Source organism: Centruroides sculpturatus, unplaced genomic scaffold, assembly GCF_000671375.1.
Source record: "Centruroides sculpturatus isolate CEXI.00-Female unplaced genomic scaffold, Cexi_2.0 scaffold822, whole genome shotgun sequence".
In the NCBI taxonomy this organism is placed as follows: domain Eukaryota; kingdom Metazoa; phylum Arthropoda; class Arachnida; order Scorpiones; family Buthidae; genus Centruroides; species Centruroides sculpturatus.
The window spans coordinates 325647-340546 of record NW_019385103.1 but is presented as its reverse complement, the minus strand read 5'-3'; the positions used below and the strand labels follow the sequence as shown (position 1 = coordinate 340546).

General features: G+C 30.1%; 1 long non-coding RNA gene across 1 annotated transcript; it reads right to left on the bottom strand.

Annotated features, from left to right (window-relative positions):
* Positions 1–3702: 3702 nt before the first annotated feature.
* On the bottom strand, positions 3703–14699 carry LOC111634726. The gene is made up of 3 exons (XR_002758271.1): positions 14464–14699; positions 11627–11629; positions 3703–3713 (listed from the first exon to the last, which is right to left on the bottom strand). It is a non-coding gene; the product is annotated as an uncharacterized LOC111634726 (long non-coding RNA).
* Positions 14700–14900: the final 201 nt, after the last annotated feature.

Sequence of the window (14900 nt, the reverse complement as noted above, 5' to 3'; positions counted from 1 at the left end):
CAGTCAATATGTACTGTATCAGTGTCCTTCCTGTTACAACCTTCTACACAGTAAGTAGTAGGATTCACAACTTTTGTAATACAAAACGGCCATACGTAGTTGGGTGAAAATTTCCTTCTTTTAACCCCCATCCTCTTAACCCACACCTTCTGGCCTTCACTAAACTTTACTAAATTCCTACTCTTATTCCGAATTTCTCTACTCTTCCGGTTACTATCCACGGCATGACTATTAGCAAGTTCCCTTAATGACCATAATTTTGTGACAATAAACGATCTGCATTCATCCACTGACAAGGGAACTGTCGGAGTGGCATCTAATAAATTTTAATAAAATTTAGTTAATAGTTACGTTAAAAGTATACAAACTCTATATTAAATTTGTAGTNTTCAGTGAAAACTTTTTAATTTTAATTAATAATAAAGCATTTAATCAATAGATTATACAAATTAAATATTTATCTAGAAATGAATTATCACAGATATAAAAATTTATTAACACTCATAGAAGGGATATAAAGAGAATTTTTGTAAATTTCTGAGTTTTAAGTAAAGATAAAAAATCTCTTAACATTAATAAGTGATCTTAAGGAAGATTGAGACAAATACAGGTAACCCCCATAAAACACGGTACTTCTATAGCACGGATTCACTCTAACAGGGTTCGAGAATTGGGTAAAACCCTCATACAACATGAAATGTAATAAAGGGTACGTTATTTTATACCTCCACATAACTCTGCATGAGCATTCTAATTTTTTCGTGGCTACTTTGAATGCTCTTTCAACAAATAATCCATTTAATGGTTAAATTTTACAATTGGGACCCTTTCTTTTGCCTCTAAAAGCTCATATTTTAGAATTATAGATTCCTCCATCGCGATACTATCGATAGTGTGGGCACTGCCATCTTTGTTGCACGGTCGTTCCTAAATGCCTACAAACAGCAGCACACTCCTGTTGTAGTGGAGATGCAGAGTGACCGCTATTAACAAACACACCCAAAAACTGTTACCAGTTGATGATGCTCATACTGAGATCATCATATAGGATGAATTATCCTCTGGTAAAATATTTACTTAAATAATAAATAAGTATTTTACCAAAAAAAAAAAAAAATGAATAATCCGATTTAAAGAAGAATTTAATAGCACGTTTTTTCATTTTTGGAACCTAACCCCCCTTTTCACACTAGTTCTTTGTTTCATATAACATGGATTTGCATAACACGGCAATATTTTGGAACGTAACTCCCATGTTGTACAGGGGTTACCTGTAGGTAATAGATGAGCCAACTTTTCTGAATGTGCACTCTTTTCCAGAAATGGCATTTAAATAAGAATAAAATTTCTTGAAAAATTCAATGTTGATTTAATGAACATTGCAGAATGAGGAAGCAATGAATGCAGTACATTACAGATGCTAAAACTAAACTTATCAAATTTGCAACATGCTTTCAAAAGAGAAGATTTAAGCTATTTAAATCAAATTGCAACAACATAATATATAAAATGTTTTCCTAATTTATTTTTATATTGAACTACTTGTCTTCATTTTTTTGGTCCTAATTAATTAATTTAAGACAGAAAAAAAAAAAGTTATATAATAATGAAAAATCTCAGATGAGACTCATTCATTGTTGATTATGATACTTGTCTTGAATTAATATGAAAATTTCTAATCACTACTACTGTAAATTATAGTCCAACGAGTCTTTGAATCATTCTATTCAGGAAAAATTATATTGGATGTATATGTTTATATAAATTACTTATTCAAAAAAAATTTATATCATTAAAGCAAACATTCTTAGAGATTAACATTTAAACTTTGCACAATTTTTTAAAAATAACAAAATTGATATGTAAATGATAATAATTAAACAAAATATATGGTGAACTATATATATTCTAATCCAATTCAGAATCCCTATCATAAAATCTCAATCATAAAATCCCTAAATTGTTAATTTTTTAATTGATAATTTGAAGATACATTGAAAAAAATTTTAAAAAGTGATGACATCTCTTCGGTTTAAATAAACAAATAAAGTAACAGATTATTGAATTTTAAAGAGCACTGTACAGTATACCCCCCTATAACACGGGTTCATATAAAACGGATTTGTATAACATGGCGAAAAAATTGCATTCATATTTATATAAACATGCTAAAAGAGACTCATATAATACGGTAAAATGTCATCGCCGACTCACGTCACGACAGGATTGGTCGAATCTAGACCAATAATGATATTGCACAAACTGTTGAGTTTAAATGAGCAGCGAACCTACTAAAAACCATTTATTATTTAACTGCCATAAAAATTATATTTATATTAATGATGTCTCCAAAGTTCAGCAAATTTTTCACAGAAAAATAACTTATCAGAAAGCATGCGCCTGCCGTTCGATGCACTGTTCTGCGACAAAAACAAGCTTAAGCAATGGTCATCGAACGATGCACACTCAGTAAGTAATCTTACAATTTTTTGTTTATAGCATAGTTTATATGGATTATTCCATATAAACTATGGATGGAACGTATCTACCATGTTATAGGGGGTCTACTGTGTATTATAACAGTAAAACTGTTGCACTGAAAAACATTTGCTAATAGTTTGTGTTTCCATCAATACAAATCATCAAACCTTACGTATTTCAACAATAAAATTTTTTATCACAATTTAACTGTGTAATTTAAAGTCATATTGCAAAAGTCTGTATTGGACAAAAGATTTTGCTTTTGGATTAAAATGCAAAAATTAACAGAAAGCTATAAAAAATTATGAAATTTAAACAAAAACTGATAAAGTAGTAGTATATCAAACACCATGAAGCCCAATATTTATATAGAAACATAACCAAATGATTGCCTTAAATAATCAGGCTATAGCTCCACTAATTTAATGATTAATAGATTAATACTAAATAATTTGCTACTAGAGATAGATGTTAGGCACCATTTCTTAATTAAATTAATAATTATAATTTTAATAATTTATTAAATAATTTAGATTCATCTGGAAGAAAAGAACTGACCTGGGGAAGGGCTTGAACCCGCAACCTCTGCTGCTGTGCAATGCACTTGCCAGTTGTGCCACCTGGACCCTGAGCAAGCCTTTGCTTCCAGATGTATTTAAATTTAGATATAACCTTACAAGCATCTTTAGTTAAGAGATGGCAACTAACATTTGAATCTACTAGCAAATTACTTAATTGTTAGTATTAGTCATTAAATTAGCTGAATTACAGCCCAATTATTTAAGGCAATTGTTTGGTTATGTTTTGATAAAGTAGAAGTACAAGCAAGTTGAGTTTGAAATGCCAAGAGTCCTAAAGTGTGCTAGAAAGTAAGAATTCTACTTAATTTAACCATTGGTTGCATGCAAGTTTTAGGACTACGTAAGATGATCAACTTAGTCACCAAATCTTTCTGCCTTTTTAAATTCACTAACAATCCAAAGCAAATCATCAGTTATGAGATCAAAAACTGCACAATTATGAAATCCCATTTAAAACTTCTTAGGCCAAGATTCAATTCCAACAGCCTGAAACCAAATGTAATTCTTAACTAATTCACCATGTACAGTACAAATTGAAGGCATTATTTGTAACATTTTTGGCATTGGCAAGTAAGGATATGTATGCATGAGATATCATTTTTCCTATGTATTAGGTATTTCATATTGGTTTTATGGAGAAACATGTTTAGCCTGTAGCAAAAACTGCCTTTTTGGAACTCACCAACAGTTGATTGTTGCTGAGTTGCAGTATTTACATACTGTAGTTTTCTAATAAATAAGTATTTACATATTTCCCAACTGGAAAAAGGAGTATGACACACTGCGTTTCTCAGCTCTATGCCATCTCACATAAAAAAATTTTGGCAAGGTATGAAATATATAGTAATATATATATATATACAAATTTGAGAAAAAGTTACTGCTTAACTTTTGAAGAGTTAGATACATATGACAAACGATTAATAGATAACATAAGAATATTTACAATATTTCATTTTTAAATAATTAAAATTAGTGATGTAATGATGACAATGACAATAATAATATGTAATTAAACAACATTTTTACTCAAGAATTGGGCTAGATAAAGGTTACACTGTAGCCTATTGAAGACTGTTCAAGGAATTCATTAGGCTATAGCAGGCAGCCAACATACGGCCCATCTAATGAATTTATGCAGCCCATGATTAATCTTTCAATATTAGGTACTCAAGTCTGAATAGCTCAATGAAAAATTCTGACGCCTAAGGAAAAAAAAAGGACAACAACTCACTGTGCGTTTAGAGTTAACTCTCCATTACAAATCTTGTAAGTACAGCGTAGAGTGTTGATAAAGCATGATAATATGAAAAATGTATCTGTAATCTCTATCTACAATTCAGTCTTTACGGGGTGACACCACAATGAGATCTCGCACCACCTCAAAATCTTCCTAGGGTAGCCTCAGGTTCGGCCTGTGGAAAAAGTTTTCTTTCCAATTCGGCCCAGGGGCAAAAACTGTTGGCCGCCCCAGGTTTAGTTTCTAACAAATAATTTTTTTGAGAAAATCCAGTAATTGAATACATCGTTGGATGACTCTATACTGATTTATAACTTAATCTTTGACATTTAACTTCTAGTATTTAAATTTGTTTGGTACCAAATTCGATCAATTAATTATAAATCAAATTTTTTCACAGGTTTGACCTGTGAAAAAAGTTTTCTTTCCAATTTGGCCCGGGGGCAAAAACTGTTGGCCACCCCTTGTCTCTAGATCTACTTCACATACAATAAGACACAGCAATTTTAAGTCTTTTTTCTGGTTGTGTTATATATGTTAAAGTTAATAGGTATATTAATTAAAACTAATGTTTGTAATTTTAATATGTATAATATAATACATATATTTTAGTTATCATATCTGAATTCTATACATATGAATCTATTGAATACTTTCATTTCATTCAAAATGGCAATTTACTGCATATCAACATCAGGATTTTGAATTTCATAATTTTAAAAGATATAAGGACCATCAGATTCAACATTTGATGGTCTGTTCCTATAAATTTAAAAACAAAGAGTTTATCATTGTTATCTCTTATAAAGTTTCATTAGTAATTAAGATCATATAAGAAAATTATCTTTCTACCAACAAAATCATCTGTGTGGTGCAACCTTATTAAAAGAAATTTTTATTTAATTTTTGAAAAATAATAGTAAAAAATAGGTATCTGCCCCCACTAACACAATGAATAAAAATAAGAAATGGAGACATTATATGCAAATCATGTAAAATTAAACAGGTACTATATAACCTGTTTTTCAGGTATTAAGTTAAAAAAAGACACAAAGAAACAAGTTTAAATCAGCAGAAGTATTTGAATTTAATGTCAATGTCTTTAGAAATGTTGCTGTTAAAGAACAGCATTTAATACTAAAGTAATTAGGATAATGTAAAAGATTTATATGTATGAAATATGCATGTTTGAGTTTAACTTTTAACATTATTATGTAATGTTTTTTAAGTGAAAAATAAAAACAACCAAAAGTTTTAGGGACAATAGCAATTGTAATTTCTAAATAAAAAAAACTTGAAAATTACGAAAATTATTTTAAATCATCCTTACAATCACATTTAAATTTAGAAAAAAAATACTGGGCAACGTATTTAGTAACTAACAATAAATGAAACAAACTCATAATTCTATTGATAGGTCTTAAAGCACAATGTTATCTTTAATCTCACCTTAGTGTGTAACAGAATTATAAGGCATATATTATAAACATTATAAAATTATAACAATTATAAACATTATCAGGCATAGTTTGAACCAATTTTTGAATTGTTTTACTGCAATATTTTCCCAACCATCCATATGTACTAATTTTAATTGGTTTACATGAGAATATTGTTTGTTTTGACTATGAAGTATAGTGATACCTCAGAACTCAAATTCAATTTGTTCCTAGAGAGCATTCAAGTTTCAAAGCAATTTTTCCCATAAGGAATAATACAAAGCAAATTAGTCCACTCCCAAACCCAAAAATGCCCATTTTAATTCTAAAACCTCACAATTTAAGCAAAAACAACACAAGTAAATACCATAATTAAAGCATAAAACAATGAAAATAAAGGTGATAACAAGCAATTATTTATTGTGACATCATCACAATGTCAGACTACAATGTTAATCATATTTTAATTTATTTAATTTAAAATATATGTTTGCCACCTCAAATTAGTAGTGGCATCATACTTTTCCTTTAATAATAGAGTTATGCCAATCATATATCTAACACCTTCAGGGGAAAATTTTTTGAATTGGAAGTTCATATATAGTTAATCAAGGCCTCCTGCCCCTAAGGTTTCTATATCTGATCTCATCTTTCATCTATCTAACTCCATTCTTGAGATTAAGGAAAGACAGACAGATGACAGTGGGAATTTATAAGTCTACAATGTTTTCAAATTGCAGCCCAAATATTTATGAAAAATACATAAATTATTCAATTATCAAAAGATGACAATTTCACTAAATTTCTCATCTGAAAATTGTCTTTCTGAAGATGAGTCCAAAAGTACTAGGGCAACAATGGCAAACCTGTGACCTGCATAGCAATTTCAAGCTACCCACAGTGGATGTTTAGAAAGTATTAGGTTTCTTTCAATTATGCAAAGTTTTAAAATCTATCGAATATTTTTCATGTTGTGAAAGTATGGTCCTAAAGCTATCATAAAAAGTCTTAAATTAAGAATCTCAGATATAAAATTATATCAAATAAACAGCAGCAGATTTCCTATTAAACAAAATATTTGGACCTGTTATAATCACATTGCTTGCCTTAAAACAAACATGAATAAAGAAATTCTTGAATTAAAGTCAATTTTGTTATTTCCTTAGCAAAACACCACTGTCACAACATTAATTTTCTGGCAATGAAGCAAACAAAAAATTTTACCAGAATTCATTAAACTGAAATGTAAATTGCCTTCATAACCCCAAGAAATAACCCTATTTCCAATGATTTTATTATTCATATTGAAAAGTGTAAAAAGCAAGAACCTGGGAGGTTGTCATCACCAATTTCAATAAAGTTTTGTGGACATATAGTATTTACTTGTACTTAAATTCTACCAAAGCTGCAGGACCCACTATTCAGACATTCTAGAAAAACCATAATCATGATTTTCTCGAGAACTATTAATACCTGCATAGAAGCATCATTTACGTTAATAGCATGGCATGATTAGTTAAGGCATTGTGTGAAGCCCATTATTATTTGATTTGAAATTATTTGGGAACCATAATTTTTTTACATTTATAATTTAATCTTATTACAGTATTACTAAATTTGTTATGTACAGTTTTTTAAGTCATTGAAAATTTATTTTTTATTTTGATCATTCCATATTTAGAAAATATAACATTATAACCATATTTTGTATTGTTTAACATAATGTAGGTTCTTATATTACTCATATCAATACATTTATATTACATTTCATAAGTAAGGATTGGAAGGTATTACAATAAGCAACTCAATACCATCTGTACTCTTTCCAGCAAAAAATACATTATATATACTGTATATAATATACAGTCGATCCTCCTATAACACAGTAGATACATTCCAGTTTTTATGAATCCATTTTCTACAAGTCCAGCCAATCACAGCCCAGCACATATGCAGTTTATGGACTATGGCTGTTTGAAAGGTTTTTTCCATAAAATTAATCAATTCTAGACTAATTCGACTAAACATTTCCAAAATACATATAATTTTTTGGGAATAAAGCATATAAACTATGCTATAAACAAAAAATTGTAGGATAACTTACTGAGCGTGCACCGTTCGACTATGCCATTGCTTAAGCTTGTTTTCATCGTGAAGCTTGTCATTGAATGGCGCGCTCACGTGCTTCCTGATAAATTATTTTTTTTTGCAAAAAATTCACTGAACTTTGGAGACATCATTAATATAAATATAATTTTTATGGACGTTAAATAATAAATGGTTTTTAGTAGGTTCGCTGCTCGTTTAAACTCAACGGTTTGTACAATATCCGCTATTGGTCTAGATTCAACCAATCCTGTTACGATACGAGTCGGCGATGACGTTTTACTGAATTATAGGAGTTTTTTTAGCATGTTTGTACGAATACTGTCGCTATTTTTTCACCGTGATATAGGAATCCGAACTATAGGAACCCAAGTTATAAGGGGGGGTCGACTGTATTCATAGGTAGATAGACATGTAATCAAGAAAAAAATTAGACAAAGATTATTGCTTTCTGCCTGGACAGTTCAATTTTACCGGAGAAGTCAGGACATAGCTAGAGTTCATTGGATGGGTACCTTTGATGTAGAAAGGGAAGCTAATCAAAGCTGATAGCTAGAATTCTCTATTTTCATTCACCAGTGACCCCTATGATGGACAATATAAATAAAAATATTAAGCATTCCAGATAATGTTTACAGATGTTTTTGCTTATACTGTATTTGGTTTGTGAGATATGGATATTCCAATGGCATCAATGAGCACTAGTGCACTGTAGCTATCTCCTTAAAACTGATAGAGAAATATAGTAGGCAATAGAAATGAGGATGCTATTAAAATACTCTCTCTAATTCACAACCAGCTGAGCACACTAGTTTTTTGTGACATGTTAAAATATGCATGGTTTGCATCTCAAATATCACAAGAAAAAAATATTTTCAAAACGTTAATGAAGTTTATTTCCCATCTGTTATTAAAACAAAATGTAAAGATTGTACAAATGAAGTATCAATGATTATTTGAGCATGGTGCACCAAACCGTTATAGTTTTAACTGTTTTTATGATAAATACCACAAAATACCCAAAATGTCATATTCGTGTGAAACAGTAATTGTAAGTATTTATTGAATGTATATTTTTTGTGGCAAAAACTTTTAAATTTTTGTATTCCCCGATATTTTATAAAGAATAACATCAATAAATTTTAAACTAAATAATTAAAAACAGCAATTAAAAAGTACATAAATTTGATAACCAAGATTAAATTACAAATGTAAAAAAAATTGTAGCATGTGGGATTCAAACCCTTATACAGTAGAGTGTCGATTATCCGAATGTCGATCAACTGAAACGTCTGTTAACCGAAAGCGTTGCAGTCAGACTGTGTCATGCTGAATCGAACATTTTTGATACTAGATTAACTTCTAAAGTATAATTTTTTTTGTTTTTATATTTTTCAATATATTTATTTTATTTGTACAAAATAAAAAAATAATTTTTAATGATACAATAGTAGTTATTATTATAAAAATTTTCGTTAGGCTTAACATCGACAAAAATTCAACACAAAGCGATACACAATGGAGAAAAATTTAAACATGGGATATATTAATATACTATTATTGGGATATACTAATATACTATATTAATAATGTATTTTTTCATACTTAATTGGTTATCCAAAAAATCGATTTTCTGAACACTAATCACACAACATCATTAACACACAAGTGGCATTTCTGTGCAAGTATTAATAGTTCTAGAAAAACTTTAATTGTGATTTTCTCAAGAATGTCTGAATAGTGGGTCTTGTGGCTTTGATAGAGTTTAAATACAAGTAAATATTACATGGTGCAGTGTCAAAATCTGTACAAAATTCAATTTCAAATTCCTGCCATTCTATACCACCAGCAGATATTGTGTTTGGCATTCAAATATCTTGACACGTGTACTAAACCATCATAACCTTGAAATAGTTGCAATGTTGAAACAAAGTGCAGAGTATAACTGAAGAGCCACGATTATCAGAAGTGTTCATGCTGGGCACTTGGTGACAGAAATCATTCGGTTCTTCAGGTACCTGAATTTGACTGTGTATGATGTCGTCGCAAAGTACGAGATAGAGAAGTCCAATGTAGGTTTTTACAACACCAGCAAGAAAAACTCACTCAAAGGAGCATGTTGTCAGGCCACCCAAATCATTCAACAGGCTCAGGAGCTGATTTTTGAGGATCCAGGTCAGTCCGAAAATTGTCGTTGGTTGTTGGTGTGAGCAAGAAAACTATGCATAGAATTGTTGAGGAGGACCACCGCTACAAGTCTTACACAATTAAAGTGAGTCATTTGGTGCAAAATGATTGTCAGACAACGTTGACATGTTTTGGTTGAAAGAATTCTGGCCTCCCAACAGCCCAGACTTGAATCCTTTGGACTTCTATGTATGAAGAGTAGTTGAAAGGTCACAAACAAGTCCAGACATCCAAACATCGCATCATTGAGAGCTGCTATTGATGAGGCATTCGCCAATATGGACCGTGACACATTAAAGTGCGCCTGCACACGTTTCAGACCAAGAATGGAGGTGGTCATTCAAGCAGGATGGGGATATATTGAGTAAATGTATCCTATTTGGCCTTACAAACAAAGTGGTTAAAAAATATTTGTAAACCTTTTCGCTTTTTGCAATAAAAAATATGTTTGGAAAAAATGTGTAATTTGTCTGGATTTTGGAGCCATACCCTGTACACATCCACAAAATTTTGTCGAAATTGGTGATGACAACCTCCCAGGTTCCCCTTGTGAGTAGAATAGACTTTCTTCTCCTAGTAAGCAAGGACAAGTTCAACCTCCAATTGTATAGCAATTCAAACATCTAGCTTTAGCAGACCAGCATCTACTGTACTCAGAAAATAAAGGTTAAAGTTTAAGGATGTTCAGCCCTTTACATGTCCCATGCAAACACATGCTGGTTTGTATATCAAGGGTATAGTGATGCCATGTTTGGCTACTTAGCACTAAATTTGGCTTCTTTTATTTTTTTTTTGGCACCAAAAAATATTTTCTACTTTTTCAATCAATCTTCAACAGAAAAAAAAAATATCACAGATTTTTTTTATTACTTTCTTGAAACATTGTCAGTGATTATTTTTGTCATTTTGAACACACTAGTTTAGAAACATGAACACTAGGCAATCTTCATTTTAAATTTATTCAATTTTTAGTTGATACATGTAACGGGTACATGTATCAACTAAAAATTGATTGAAACTAAAAAGTCTCTTTCGTCTTCCTCTTTTTCAAAAGAAAACACATCTCACCGAGTTTCTTGGTATTCTTCATTTGAGAGTTCTTGGAGTTCTTCTGTCGTCAGATCAGTTTTCAGGTTTCATTATGAGCTCTAAAATGCTCTTTATTTCTCAGATGTGATTTTCATTACTCCATTAGCAGCTTGAAACTTATTGATATATCTTTCATAGCTAAGATTGTGCCTACTGTAGACCTGTTCAAGCCATACTGCCTAGCAACATCAGACATCTTGTGCTCACTTTCTACCTTGGCTATTATTTCTTACTTGGTTTCTACAGTGAGCACAGTTCTTGACACTCCTCTTTTTAGGCTTCATAATATTATCAGTTTTTTTTTTAAATAAAAAATTCAGGAAAACACTTACAAAAATTCAGAGAACAGAAATCAACTAACCCACAAGAAATTATTTAAATGCAAGGCCTGAATGAAATTCAAAATTTGGTATTAAAACGTTAACGAATATCCAATGGGACAGTTAAACTTTCACCTTTGATAAATAAACCCTGACGCAAAACTTAACAATTGCCCATCCGACAGTCTCGCAAATACTATAAAAAATTATTTGTCAGAAAGGTAAATAAAAAGCTAAAATTACAAGAAAGAGTTTCAAAATTCAGAGGAATATTAATACTATCCGATCGGTATCGGGTTGAGCATCAACATTGACTTCTCCTGCACTACGAAAGGTTTCAAATTGTTACTCAAAGACAAGGGAAAATCAATCGGTATTCGTTATTTTCCATCACTTCTTTTTATGTTTGTTCAGTAAAGTGTTCATTATCCGAATACGTGTTTGTTGTCCAATCATAAAAATCTCTCGTGAAAGTGTTCGTTATCCGATTTGTTCGCTATCCAAACTGTTCATTAACAAATCATCCACTATACTGATAACAACTCCTCACTGATAACAGTAACCCATTAAACGGGATGAATAAATAAGAACACAATTAGTGGAAATTCTAGTTTAATTGATTGGTATTAAAAGTACTGTACATGTTAAAACATATTATAAGTTAAAAATTTATTAAATAATATTAATTTAATTCATCCAGTCTATAATTGTAATAAGAAATGCCAGCAATTTAAACAATTATACTGCAAACAAATAATGATTAGAATGATTAATGCTTAAAGTTTAAAACACAGATAGCGAGAGTAAAAAGACATGTTTAAAAATGCTAGTTTACTTGAAGATAATAACAATAACCAAAACTAATTAAAATAAGCAGAGTTTTATAAATTTATACTGTATTGACTTGTGTTTTGGACATGCTAATTCTGATATAATCATCAGTGATTGCAATAAGCAGATTCTACTGTATTTAAAAATTTTTCTAGTCAAAACATTTGAGAAACAGATTAATAGTAAATAAATTCAAATACATAGTCGACAATAACAATTTAAAAAGATTTATTTGAAAGTATTTGCATTTACTATATATTATAAATGCCTTTAGTTGTTTGTAAAACTGAATGAAAAATGAAGAATCATATGTGCTCAATCATATTTAAATATGCTCAAACATGCAATTCTTCATTAGAAAACTAAACAAAAATATTTCAAATAAATTTTTTTTAATTACAATATCATTAAATATTTGTTTTAATTTATTTAACCTGTTTTTTAACTAGGAAAAATAAATTTAATAAGTGAAAAGCCATTCATAAAATGAAATCCTGATCATTTTTTTTTCATGCTTAAAGCCTATAATAAAATTAAATAATTGTTGTAATCATTATTATTTATTAAAAAATTTATTTTCTAATACAATACAAATCACATTTACTACTGCCTTAGTTTATTTTAAATTTTCTCTATCACCAGTGACATAGCATTTCTGCAATAAATCATTCCTCAAATATTGTAATGCCAAATCAGTTTCAACATCACAAGAAGTCAATTGACAGCAAATCACAATAAAGTTCCAAAAATACTTCCAGTCAAATAATAATCCCATTAGTTCTTGTTCTATAAGTAATTCTCATTAGTTCTTACTGTAATATTGTACAATAGGTACAGTACTAGTAGGTGAATGCGAATTCATTCAATCATCACTCAAGAAATGTATCTGTTACACAAATATTTTATTGTATTATTGTTTTTTTATTTAATACCAAAGAGGAATCACTAAGACAGTGTGATTCAAAATGCATTTATATTATAAAGAGAATATTAAAAAAATGTGTCAAATGCTAGTATAGTTACTCAGGTTGCTGTGGTTCTAGACCAGGCTTGGCAAATCCGCAGCTCATCACATTGTGTGGCCCGCTAAGCAATATTATACATCTATTAAAATTTTTGTTTCCAGTTATGTGTATACCAAAACAATTAAATAAATGAAAATTTGCATGTGTCATTGTTATAATGCACAAGTGCAAGTATGAACTCTTGGTATAACAATAAAATCTTATTAACTTTGTATTTGTTTTACTTTTTTAAAAGCATGTTTGCCTAAATTTTGGTCCACCATAATGTTACATGTGATCAAAGTGGAACGCGAAACAATTTGGGTTGGCCAGGCCTGTTCTAGACAATCTAAATTTGGAATAGAATATCCGTACCAAAATCACCCAGTTTACAAATTAAGACATGACAGAATACATTTATACTCTAAATCCCAGTAAAATAATTTAAATAATTAATTGAACTACCATATTTTTCTTTCAAAATTTCCCAAACTTTTCATTCAAAATAAATAAAACAAATGACGACAAATTTTCTACAAACAAAACCTTAACTATTCGAATTTACTGTATTTAATACAATACAAATTGTATTCAAATAACAGAATTTATATCTTTTAATCCTAAAAGATGTAGCATTGTTGTCAAATCATAAAACTTAACAGCATAACATCTTACAAGTTAAAATGTCTTTAACAATGTATCCTTTGAATTCTTTCAACCTAAACGAGTTTGCAAAAGCATTATGCAACTGCAATTCAAACAGAAATTGCATAATTAACACTTTATTCACCATCTTAATCGGATTATCATCGAATTACTTTAAAAAATCCACCACAATCCAGCCATTACCGAAACAAGTATATCCGGAACTGTTCTCGATTGGTTCGTATTTAAAACATTCCAAGTAAAATAAATCAAAGAAATTTGACAATTTGTTCTCCTTACGCATCATGTGCTGTGTTTATCATCGATACACGCTCCAAACGTAATTTCAGCGCTGGAAATAAAGTGCAGAACGATGTAAACGGAATCTGTTATGGCTTAAAACAGAGGATGCGGGTCAACGAATTCTTATTTTAACTCAATTTTAGATGTTAGACGAGAGCAACCTTTTGTGTCGAAATGAGTTTACTAAGCCTATTAAAATAACCGGGTTATATTCTAATTTACACATTTGACACTTACCGACTGCGTATATACTTAATGATATTCAGAATGACATTTAATGTTCGACGTTATTTAATATTTACTTATTGTTAATCTGCTTAGAGTTGTCATCGAGCATTCGTCTTTAAAAATTACAAACACAAAGCCACTATCGCCATTCTTAGTCGACGCTTGTTTGGTTTGTTAAATGTGGCGCCTTCTGTCGGTCGCGATTTCAATAATCGTTTACAAAATATACGCTATACGTAATTGAAATGTTTATAGAGTGTGCGTAGTTGTCAGTCTGTCCGACGTATTCGAATCAATACGATATGTAAACCGTTTTAAAATCCGGAATTTTTACAGATCTGTCTGCTTATTTGATCTTTACTGCTTTGCATTTAATTTCTATATTTTACTATTATAATTACGTAATTACAAGTACTAATTGTATTTTTTTAATGTATTAATAAAAT